This window comes from Narcine bancroftii, chromosome 6, assembly GCF_036971445.1.
Source record: "Narcine bancroftii isolate sNarBan1 chromosome 6, sNarBan1.hap1, whole genome shotgun sequence".
NCBI lineage: Eukaryota > Metazoa > Chordata > Chondrichthyes > Torpediniformes > Narcinidae > Narcine > Narcine bancroftii.
In genome coordinates this window covers 170682162-170694643 of record NC_091474.1, presented here as the reverse complement: position 1 = coordinate 170694643, position 12482 = coordinate 170682162, and the positions used below count along the sequence as shown (strand labels likewise).

General features: G+C 40.9%; 1 protein-coding gene across 1 annotated transcript in view; it reads left to right on the top strand.

The window, feature by feature from the left end:
- The window catches only part of enpp5 (ectonucleotide pyrophosphatase/phosphodiesterase 5), a 35447-nt gene that overhangs the window by 1186 nt on the left and 21779 nt on the right, over nucleotides 1-12482 (top strand). Inside the window, exon 3 of the mRNA XM_069886734.1 lies at nucleotides 12199-12251. The gene's annotated coding sequence lies outside the window, so the exon portion shown is untranslated. The remainder of the gene's footprint in view (nucleotides 1-12198; nucleotides 12252-12482) is intronic.

The window sequence follows — 12482 nt, the reverse complement described above, 5'->3', positions numbered from 1 at the left end:
GCATGGAGCATAAAAAGCTAGTCTCCATAAAATATGCATTAAGAAGTTTTAATAATTGTTTTCTGATTCTTTCCTTGAATACCAAACTGTCCTGGTCAGCCTTGACACTCTCTCCTCACAGCTTTTGGTGGGAATGACCAGTAGCCTTTCCTTAATTTTCTTTCTTTGGCTTGGCTTCGCGGACGAAGATTTATGGAGGGGGTAAAAAGTCCACGTCAGCTGCAGGCTCGTTTGTGGCTGACAAGTCCGATGCGGGACAGGCAGACACGATTGCAGCAGTTGCAGGGGAAAATTGGTTGGTTGGGGTTGGATGTTGGGTTTTTCCTCCTTTGCCTTTTGTCAGTGAGGTGGGCACTGCGGTCTTCTTCAAAGGAGGTTGCTGCCCGCCAAACTGTGAGGCGCCAAGATGCACGGTTTGAGGCGTTATCAGCCCACTGGCGGTGGTCAATGTGGCAGGCACCAAGAGATTTCTTTAGGCAGTCCTTGTACCTTTTCTTTGGTGCACCTCTGTCACGGTGGCCAGTGGAGAGCTCGCCATATAACACGATCTTGGGAAGGCGATGGTCCTCCATTCTGGAGACGTGACCCATCCAGCGCAGCTGGATCTTCAGCAGCGTGGACTCGATGCTGTCGACCTCTGCAATCTCGAGTACTTCGACGTTAGGGATGTAAGCGCTCCAATGGATGTTGAGGATGGAGCGGAGACAACGCTGGTGGAAGCGTTCTAGGAGCCGTAGGTGGTGCCGGTAGAGGACCCATGATTCGGAGCCGAACAGGAGTGTGGGTATGACAACGGCTCTGTATACGCTTATCTTTGTGAGGTTTTTCAGTTGGTTGTTTTTCCAGACTCTTTTGTGTAGTCTTCCAAAGGCGCTATTTGCCTTGGCGAGTCTGTTGTCTATCTCATTGTCGATCCTTGCATCTGATGAAATGGTGCAGCCGAGATAGGTAAACTGGTTGACCCATTCAGAGCCAGCTCTTCAGCGCTTGACGTCCTGCTTTGCGGAAACTGCCAAAATGTTTGGCCTGGAAGTCAGCCTGAAGAAAACTGAGGTCCTCCATCAGCCAGCTCCCTACCATGATTACCAGCCCCCCCACATCTCCATCGGGCACACAAAACTCAAAACGGTCAACCAGTTTACCTTTCCTTAATTAAAGAATGATAAACACACAAGAAAGCATATTCCACCTCCAAATGCTACTTACTACAATGCAGTCATTACTTTTCTATTGTATAATAATCTGCAGTTGCCTACCATCTTAGAATTAAGCTAAGCTTCTCCAGATGCTATAATTAATATTTCTGATCCTATCCATCTTCTCTTGCTAACACACAAGCTGTAATTAATCAGTCATCTATGCCAGTCATCTTGCTTTGCTGTTTTGTGCATTGTCTATACAATACAAAAATTTTCCAGAACTTATTGCAGGACACATCTTTCCTTCTCCTCCCCTCTCAGCCTTCTGTAGGGACCGCTCCCTCCAGACTGCCTTGTGCACTCTTCCCTCCCCACCCATCGCCCCCGGCACCTTCCACTGTAGTCGTAGGAGGTGTAATACCTGCACCCACACCTCCTCCCTCACCACAGTCCGAGGTCCCAAACAGACCTTTCAAGTGAAGAAATACTTCACCTGTACCTCCAAAGAACACATATTCTGCATCCGGTGCAACATCTGTGGCCTTCTCTACATCGGAGAGACCAATCGCAGATTAGAAGATCACTTCGCCCAGCACTTTCTCTCCATCCGCAATAAAAGCAGCTTCCCCATAGCCAACCATTTCAATTCTGAGTCACACCCTCAAGCTCACATTTCTGTCCATGGCCTTTCACTCTACCCCACCCTGACCACCCGCAGATTGGAGGAACAACACCTCATTTTTTGTTTGGGTACCTTCCAATCCCAGGGCATGAACATTCCACTAATAAGCTTACCTTCCCCCCTCCCCCCCAACTAGTTATTCTAGTTCCTACTTCCTTTCTCTCTCCACCTAGCCTAGACTCCTCCTCCCTTCCTGCTGTGTTCTTGCCCCCCCCCACCTATCATTTCCCACCCTCACCACTCCCCCCTCCCCTTCCCCCTTTTGTTCAGACATCTCCCATGTTCCCCCACACCTTGAGGAAGTGCTCAAGCCCGAAACGTTGATGATGCTACATAAAGGCACTGTTTGACCACCATTTGTGTGTGTGTTTTTATACAAAAATCAATGTTAACTATTTCAATGTTCTTGTCTATGGCTTCCTCCTGGACTTCATCAATTTTCATCATAAAATTCCTAAAGGCCAGGACACACAATAGTGTTTGATGACTTTGCCATTGTTTCTATGTTTTTTTTATAGCACAAACTTGTTCACCCTCTGTCTAACCCAAAAACTGAAAGACAAAGGCTCTGTTTTGACAGACCCCTCCGCTTCTCACCAAAATGACAGGCTGCTCAGAGTACAAGTTCCAGCCAGCACAGACCCTGGGAGGTCACTAGAGCTCACAAATGAACTTATCACAGTAAGTCAGGGACATCTCGACTTATCCTTAGATACAGATCCATCTATTAAGTTTATCCAAGTGAGATGCTGCCTCAAGAAGACAGCCAATATCATGAAGAAGCCCTATCACCCTGATCATAATCCCTTCTCCTCCTACCTTTGAGTAAAAGATAGCTTGAAGACAATTGTAGTTTAGGGTATTTTCATTATTTACTGAGTAGCATTTGTGCTACAGTAATTAAGAATTTCAGTGCATATGTATATTGAACATTGACAATATAGGTAAACTCATTATCATTGTCTTTCTTCCAAGTGCTCTCTACTTCTCTGTTTTGTAAATTATTGTTCACTACACCTAAAAGCCAGTCAAATATATTTTCAGTGTTTGATGAATTTGTATCATAAATAAGGAAAGCATATTATTTGCAAACATTTGATAAAAGTCATGTGATAAAATGTCACATTGGCAAATCTAGGGCAGTATGATTAGCATTCTAGTTGGTACAATGTTATTACTGTACCAGCAACCAGGTTCATATCCGGCGCTGTCTGTAAGGAGTTCGGGGTTTTCTCTGTGTGCTTTGGTTTCCTCCCATATTCCAAAGACATACAGGGTTCATAGGACCATTCGTGTATTTGGGCTGTGTGGGCCAGAAAGGCCGTTAACCATGCTGTATCTCTAAATTTTTAAATTTTAAAATAGAAATACCATGAGTCAGAGTGTTGGAAGTGATTGGTTTTCAATTTTCCTTCCTTTCAACATCATCACACATCCTGTTATAGCCCTCCTTATGATTACTATAAGACAACAGTTAAGCCACTTCTGGAGAATTGTGTCAGGATGTAAGGCACAGAAATTTCAATGATGGAATTCAGTTACAAGGTCATTATGACTTTAAAGGGGTAAATCTAAATGATCTGCTGCCATTTTAACCTGAAAAAATTTCACTTAGATGGCAACCAAAAGAGAGAAAGAGTTTGCTAAATAGATTTCTCCAAAGTATTAAGGTTAATTTCTAGGCAGAATGGTCCTCCTGCATTTTTATGATTTTGTGATTCTGAACTCATTCAACATTGTACAATAAATCAAAACTCAAATATCCTTGTAAGATTTGGAGAAATTCAAACACATTATTTTACTGAATCATGTTAAGAAGTCTTTATCTCAGTGGTCTTCTCTTTCAATGTCCTGTTGGGTGAATTAATGATATTAAGATGAATATTTCATCTAAATTTTTATACATTTTTCTAGCTGTTCCTGTTTTTGTTCCTAAAACCTTTTTTGATTCATTTCACTTCAGCCAAGTGAGTCTGGTATTGATTATTGTGGGAGGGATTAATTGGGAAATTAAGAAAATTTGCAGGAACCAATAAAAATGAGGGCTTGCTAAAGGGATGGCCAGCAAGGAGCTCTAAGTATATCGAAATTACTTTAATTTAAATTGAAGAGCAAGTGATGGAGGAAATTGAGTGTTCTGACTACAGGATGTGGGAGGTCAGGGACACCACAGGTATTTCCAATGACTGCACCTGCAAAAGGTGCATCCAGTTGCAACTCATGGAAGACCGAGTTAGGGAACTGGAGTTGCACCTGGATTTAAAAAAAAATTATTTAAGAATTTTATAAAATATTTCTTTGGCTTGGCTTCGCGGACGAAGATTTATGGAGGGGGTAAAAGTCCACGTCAGCTGCAGGCTCGTTTGTGGCAGACAAGTCCGATGCGGGACAGGCAGACACGGTTGCAGCGGCTGCAGGGGAAAATTGGTTGGTTGGGGTTGGGTGTTGGGTTTTTCCTCCTTTGCCTTTTGTCAGTGAGGTGGGCTCTGCGGTCTTCTTCAAAGGAGGTTGCTGCCCGCCAAACTGTGAGGCGCCAAGATGCACGGTTTGAGGCGATATGAGCCCACTGGCAGTGGTCAATGTGGCAGGCACCAAGAGATTTCTTTAGGCAGTCCTTGTACCTTTTCTTTGGTGCACCTCTGTCACGCTGGCCAGTGGAGAGCTCGCCATATAACACGATCTTGGGAAGGCGATGGTCCTCCATTCTGGAGACGTGACCCACCCAGCGCAGCTGGATCTTCAGCAGCGTGGACTCGATGCTGTCGACCTCTGCCATCTCGAGTACTTCGACGTTAGGGATGAAAGCGCTCCAATGGATGTTGAGGTTGGAGCGGAGACAACACTGCTGGAAGCGTTCTAGGAGCCGTAGGTGATGCCGGTAGAGGACCCATGATTCGGAGCCGAACAGGAGTGTGGGTATGTCAACGGCTCTGTATACGCTTATCTTTGTGAGGTTTTTCAGTTGGTTGTTTTTCCAGACTCTTTTGTGTAGTCTTCCAAAGGCGCTATTTGCCTTGGCGAGTCTGTTGTCTATCTCATTGTCGATCCTTGCATCTGATGAAATGGTGCAGCCGAGATAGATAAACTGGTTGACCGTTTTGAGTTTTGTGTGCCCGATGGAGATGTGGGGGGGCTGGTAGTCATGGTGGGGAGCTGGCTGATGGAGGACCTCAGTTTTCTTCAGGCTGACTTCCAGGCCAAAAATTTTGGCAGTTTCCGCAAAGCAGGACGTCAAGCGCTGAAGAGCTGGCTCTGAATGGGCAACTAAAGCGGCATCGTCTGCAAAGAGTAGTTCACGGACAAGTTTCTCTTGTGCAGGCAAGATCTTCGCTAGGATTCTACTAAATAGAATAATACCTAGTGTCGCCGAGAATATTCTCCCAGAATCACAGTGCGGCTTTCGCGCAAACAGAGGAACTACTGACATGGTCTTTGCCCTCAGACAGCTCCAAGAAAAGTGCAGAGAACAAAACAAAGGACTCTACATCACCTTTGTTGACCTCACCAAAGCCTTCGACACCGTGAGCAGGAAAGGGCTTTGGCAAATACTAGAGCACATCGGATGTCCCCCAAAGTTCCTCAACATGATTATCCAACTGCACGAAAACCAACAAGGTCGGGTCAGATACAGCAATGAGCTCTCTGAACCCTTCTCCATTAACAATGGCGTGAAGCAAGGCTGTGTTCTCGCACCAACCCTCTTTTCAATCTTCTTCAGCATGATGCTGAACCAAGCCATGATAAAATATTACAAAGAAACAAAAATACAGATATATAAAAAAGAAAAGAAAAATATACAAAATATGGAAAATAATGGTAATATCCCCCTCCCTCCCTCTATTAGCTACATTATCTTAGCTCTCTTCCAGTTGCACCTGGATGAACTGTGGATCATAAGGGAGGCAGAGGTAGTCAGGGAAATGGGTGACTAAGAGGAAAGGGGGAGAGAGGTAGTACAGAGTATCCCTGTGGCTGTTTTCCTCAACAAGTATACTGCTTTGGATACTGTTGGGGGGGGGGGGGGGATGGTCTACAGGAGACAAGTCATGGAGGTTGGGTCTCTGGCACAAGGGCTGAACCCTTGGCTCAGAAGGCAAGGGGAGGAAAGAGTAGGGTTATCATAGTTGGGGACTTGCTGGTTATGGGAGCAGATAGGAGATTTGCTGGATGAAATTGGGGATCCTTTGTGGTATGTTGCCTTCTAGGTGCCAGCATTCTGGAGGGGGAGGGGGAGCAGCCAGAAGTTGTGGTCCACGTGGGGACGAATGACATAGTTAGAAGTGGGGATGAGGTCCTGAAAAGGGATTACATAGAGTTAGGGAAGAAGTTGAAAAGTAGGATCTCAAGGGTGGCAATCTCAGGATTGCTGCCTACACCACACACTAGTGAGGGCAGAAATAGGAAGTTGTGGAGGAGGAATGTGTGGCTCAGGAGCTGGAGTAGGGGGTGGGGGTTTCAATTTCTGGATCTTTGGGACATCTTCTGTGGCAAGGCAAACCTGTACAAAATGGATGGGCTGCACTTGATCTGGAGAGGGACCAATATCCTGGCAGGCAGGTTTGCTATAGCTGTTGGGGAGGGCTAAACTAGTTTGGCAGGGGGGTGGAAATCAGAATGAGAATAGGGAGGAAGAACACCTAGATTGGAGGAAACAACAAAAATATAAATGAAGGAGGAAGGTAAAGGTAGTTGGTAACAAAAGGAGTGTATGTGGAGGACAGTCTCTCAAGTGCATATATTTTAATGCAAGGAGGATGAGCTTAAGGCATGGATGGTCACATGGAAATATGACATTGTGGCCATCAGTGAAACTTGGTTGCAGGAAGGCCACGTTGGCAGTTAAATGTTCCAGGATTCTGTTGTTATAAGCATGATAGAACGCGGGATGGGAAATAGAAGGTGGAGAAGTTGCATTGCTTATTAGAGAGAATATTACAGCAGTGCTGTGGCAGGATAGTTTGGTCGGATTGTCCAGTGAGGTTATTTGGGTAGAACTGAGGATGGCAGAGGTGTGAATACATTAATGGGAGTGTATTATAGACCACCAAATGGGCTGAGGGAATTAGAGGAGAAAATTTGTGAAAAGATTGCATATATATATGTAATAAACACAAAGTAAAAGTTGTGGGTGATTTCAACTTTCCGAACATTAACTGGGACACCCATACAGTAAGAGGACTGCATGGGGTAGAGTTTGTTAAGTGTGTTCTGGAAAGTTTTCTTAATCAATATGTAGACCCACCAACTAGAGAGAGGGCAGTATTGGATCACTTATTAGGGAATGAGATAGGTCATGTGACAAGTTTGTATTGGGGAACACTTTGGTTCTCGTGATCACAATACTATTAGTTTTATTCTAGTAATGGTATAGAGGTGGGCCAAAGGTTGAGATTCCTGATTGGAAGAAAGCAAATTTTGAGGGTCAAATTTTGATTTGGAGGGTGTGGATTGGTATAATTTATTTTTAGGGAAGAATGTAGCTGATAAATGAAGGATATTCAAAGGAGAAGTTCTAAGAGTGCAGAGTTGGTATGTCTCTGTGAGGATTAAAGGAAAGGTAAGAAACTGTAGAGAGCTGTATTAAATTCCCGACTTCACCTAATAATTTCTTGACTCAAATCTGCATAAAAAATACTCTTATTATTTTGAGTCATCATTGGAGATTGACTTTGTAGGGCCTTCTGCACCGCCAAACGTAATATAATTTCTCTATCTTGATATTTCAAACAATGAATTAAAACCACCCGTGGTGATTGTCCCGGAAACGGCTTCTTCCTTAATGCTCTATGTGCTCGATCCAACTCTAAGCCTTCCGGAAAAATCTCTTTGCCCAACATCTCAGGAATCCATTTCTTAAAAAATTTTATCGGGTTAAAACCTTCAATATCTTCTGGAAGACCCACTATTTTCACATTATTCCTCCGACTTTGATTTTCCAATGAATCAATTTTCTTCAATAATTCTTTCTTCTGAATTCTCCAATCCACAAAAGAATCTTCCACTTTTTCCATTTTTTCCCTATTATTCAACTTGATTTTTATATTCAAAACAAGCTGCTTCAATATTTTAAAAATTATATTATACTGTATCAACTGATTTTATACATCTATTAACATCACTTTTAGCTACAGACATATCTTGCTTCATATTTGTCATGTCTTCACACATAGTGCTCATTTTAGTTTTTACATCCAGGAATCCTCGAGACATCTGTTTAAACATATTGTCCATTTGGTCGGCAATCCCTTCCAAAGCAGCACACATAGATTCCATTCCGGATTCCATCACTTCCCTTTGAGGCCTTCCTTCCCTGGTCTCCACCTCCATTTGTTCTTGTGTGGTGCCCAGTGAAGTCTTCTTCGTCTTCAGGCACTGCTGGTCCTCTTCTGGTGCGGCCGTGGGTCTGAACACCCGACGATGGCAGCCCGACCTCGTCGGGGTGCTGCCACTCAGGGCCCCCCCACAGCCCACACCCGTTCTAATAAATCCCGAACTCTTGAAGCACCACGCATGCCCAGTAGGACCAGCGACTGAGCAGGTTCGTCCTCCGACGCAACACTGCGCATCCCCAGCCCACCCAACAACATCGAGGGCTCAAGGGCCCCTCTCTTGGCCGGACCGCCTGTGCACCCGACTTCACGAGTGCATGGTTCAGTGCCGGCTTACTTTATTGTCAAGCCGGCATCATCTTCCAGAGGTAGGATCGGCACTGGTGTCATACTTAACCGGGCAGGAGTCCCCTGAGCCTTGGGGATTCCCACCAACTCCGTGGTTTCAACTGGACAGGTAGGCCTCAATTCTTTGGCACTCTTGAAAGGTAGTTTCTTCTGTAATTGAGCTTTCATTTTTTTCACATTGGTAGCCATTATAGTCCTCTAGTATTCCAATAATTGTAAATATTACTTTTAATCACTTTTATGAATTTTAAAAATGGGTATTTTAAAGACTAGCTGGTGAAGGGTGGAATTGCACATTTGTCTTCTATGTCATCTTGCCACGCCCCCCACCCCCACCCCCCATATTTCTTATATTTGTAAAAATAAGCATCCTCATTTTAATAAAGTATTCCTTCAAAACCTTAAAAAGAAAGGTTTGGCTTTACCTAATTTTAGATTTCATTATTGGACAGCAAATATTAGATGTATAATTTTATTGGATATCATTTTTAAGAATAGAATGGATGCTCCAAATTGGATTAATTTAGAAAGTAATTCTACTTAAAAATATTCTCTTATTTTGATACTTGGAGTGCCATTACCTTTAATGCTTCCAATTAACTGATCATTTTGTTGCTAAACATGCTTTGATAATTTGGTTTCAATTTAGAAAATCTTTTGGATATCATAGATTTTTACTTACTCGACCTATATTATTTTTTTTTTCCCACCTTCGGTGCAAGATTCTGCCTTTCATGGTTTAAGTTGGGTGTCCAATCTTTTCAAGATTTATTTATTGATGATAATTTAGCCTCATTTGAACAATTAATTTTTAAATTTAAATTAACTAAGTATCCTTTCTTTAGATACAAATTAGGAGTTTTTAAATTCACATTTGTTAAGACTTCCTTAGGATTTTGCTTTAAATATGATATGGACGATTTATAATTTTAAATGGAGTCAAGAAAAGAGCTCATATTCAGTATATATGATTTACTATTAAAGTCTAGCAATAACTCCCAAGATAAGATTTAAAAATTATGGCAGCAAGATTTTCAGCGTCCATTCTCAGATGCTACATGGGATTCTATCTTAAAATTAGTAAATTTCTCCTCTTTATGTGCCTGTCATTTGCTTCTACAATTTCAGCTAGTACATTGAGCCTATTTTTCTAAAGTTCAATTAGCTAAATTTTATCCTAATGTTTCTTTGAATTGTGATAGATGTAAGACTGAAGAAGGTACTTTATTACATATGTTTTAGTCTTGTTCCTTTTAGTCTAAATTTTGAGATGTCTTTCATACCTTTAGTTCTTAATGTAAATTTTATACCTAATCCTTTAATTGCCCTTTTTAGATCAACTAAGGTAATTGATCTGAAATTAACTGTCCCTCAATCTTATGTAGTCTCTGTCACTTCTCATTGCTAGATGATCAATATTGTTGAGATGGAAAGATGCTGTCCCTCCTACTCATACTCAATGGTTATATGACACAGTGGTATGTTTAACTTTGGGGGGGGGGGGATCAGATGTTTCTCTAATGGATTTAAACTTTAAGTTTATGGGGTCCTTTTATTTTTATTTTGTAATCTAAGTTAATTTAGCTCTTGTTTTTATGGTAGTGAAATTGTTTGTATTTACCAAATAACTTCAGAAGGGAAGGGGTAGAATTTGTAATAATTAATCAATTAATTTACTTTTTAAAATCTTTTTCACTTAGTCTCATGTTATAACTGATTAAATAATTACTTATTTCCTTTTTTGTTCGATATGTCTAGTTCCTATGTAACAGATTTTCTTACATAAGTCTATATATATCCTTTTCCATATTTTGATAAATATGGCTTCTATCTTTTGTACTGTAAAATTTAATTAAAATATTGAAACAGAAGGAAGCATGTCAATGAGACAGATTTTTGAACTGCTTGAAAATGGTGTAATTCATTCCAAAGCTAAGGTCTAAATCTTTACAAAGGAAGCTATTAAAGTATGAGATGAGAGTTGACCATGGCTGATTGAATGTTTTGACAATGGCAAACTTGAAGAAATAATTGATAAGTTACAACAAAATATGCATTCCCTTAAGACACAAAAAGAGGAAAAAGTTATTTCTTCTTGGAAGACAAAAGAAAGTCAATTAAAATTTAATCAACAGAAGAGGCTTATAAAGTTGCCAGAAGTCACAATAATTAGAGGCCTGGGAGCACTGCTGAAATTTTAAAAAAAGAATTCAAATAAATGAATTTCGAAAGAAGTTCAAGAAATAATATAGGAACTGCATATTGACAAATATAAAGTGGACCTTAAGAATTTCCATAGGAATATAAAAAGAAATGACAAATAGGGGCAAACATTTTTCCTTTATATACAAGGGCAGAATCATTTTATTGAGGAACAAGGTAATGGTAGAATAATTAAAAATCTATTTTCTGTCTTCAAGAAAAGAAGGCTGCCAAAAATATTTGAGTACCAAGGGTGAGCAAGTAAAGTGAACTGAAGGAAATAAGTAAAGCAAAATATAGTGCTGGAGAAGTTGGTTAACTTGAAAGCAAGAGATTTTGAAAGAGGTAGCTATTGAGATAATGTATGTTTGTTTATCATCTTCACAAAATTCCATAGATTCTGGAATTGTTCCCATTGATTGAAGGATAACAAACGTGACATCACTGTTTAATAAAAGAAGGGAGAGACAAAAATACCAATCTGTTCATCTAAATCAGAATTAGGGAAATGTGAGAACTGGAAATACAAGAACAGAACAGCATGAAAAGAATAATAGGACTGAGAACTAAAATCATGGATTTATGAAAGGAAAATCACATTTAACTAATTTGCTGCACTTCTTTGAGAATGTAGCTTATTGAACAGATGTGATGCATTGTGGAAAAAAAGGTAAGAATCATTGGGACTAAGTGAGAAGACCCATGTCAGGTTCTGCTTGCATCCCAAGCTGTTGTAAAAGTTCAATGAAACACCTGGATCCATGTGTCCCACATTAAGCAAGCTCAAAGTTCAGATGGTCAGAAGTAAAGACTATTAGTTAATGGATTATTACGTTTTGTATCTTGTGAATTACATGTTATCAATTATGTGTCCTGTACATATTCTAAATATAACATCTCTTGTTGTTTGGTATGCTCACAGCAGTAAAGATCTCCCACAGGCCAGCCACATAATTTCCACTTTCCATTCCCATAGTGACATACGTCAATGGTTTAATGTATTGCCAGATTGAGGCCACAAGTAAATTGGAGGAACACCACTTCATATTCTGCTGAGGTAGTCTTCAACCAGATGGCATCAATAACAACTTTTCCAAGTGATGTTAGATCCCTCCACCTTCACCCCACCCTGCTTTCCTTTATCACTCTGGCCCTATTCCTCTATTTTCTTCGTCCCCTCCCCATCCTCCCTATCTGAAATAAAGACTTTGTTTAGTCCTTATTTCTAGAGAATTTGAATCCAGGAGTAAGAAAGTCTTACTGCAATTGCATATTTACTTGGTTAGACGACAATGATGATTGGGCACTTGAAGTTCAGGTCTCCTTTCATAGGAAAAAATGAGCTTGTCAATGGAAAGACTGCAAGGAAGGTGGATTCTGAGATGATAAGAGATATTTTTTGCATGAGAAGGGATTAATTAGATTTGCCTGATATTCTCTAGAGTTTTAACGATTGAAAAGAAATTATGTTAAAACATTACTTTTTTTACTCGAACAGGATGGATGTTTCCTCTGGTTGAGAAGACAAGAAACAGGATCTCAGGATAAGAGGTAGATGGTTCAGAAATTAGATCTACATTTCTTGGATCTGTGGTGAATATGCAGAATTCTCTACTTGGAAAATTACAGAATGTCAGCTGTTGAGCTTTCAAAGCAGGGATAGATACATTTCTGGTTATTGAGGAATCGATGGTTACGAGGACAATGTGGGAAAATGGTCAGCTTGAGTCTTGGTCAAGGGTGGGGGGGGGGCCTTTTATTTGTATTCTAATATCAACATTC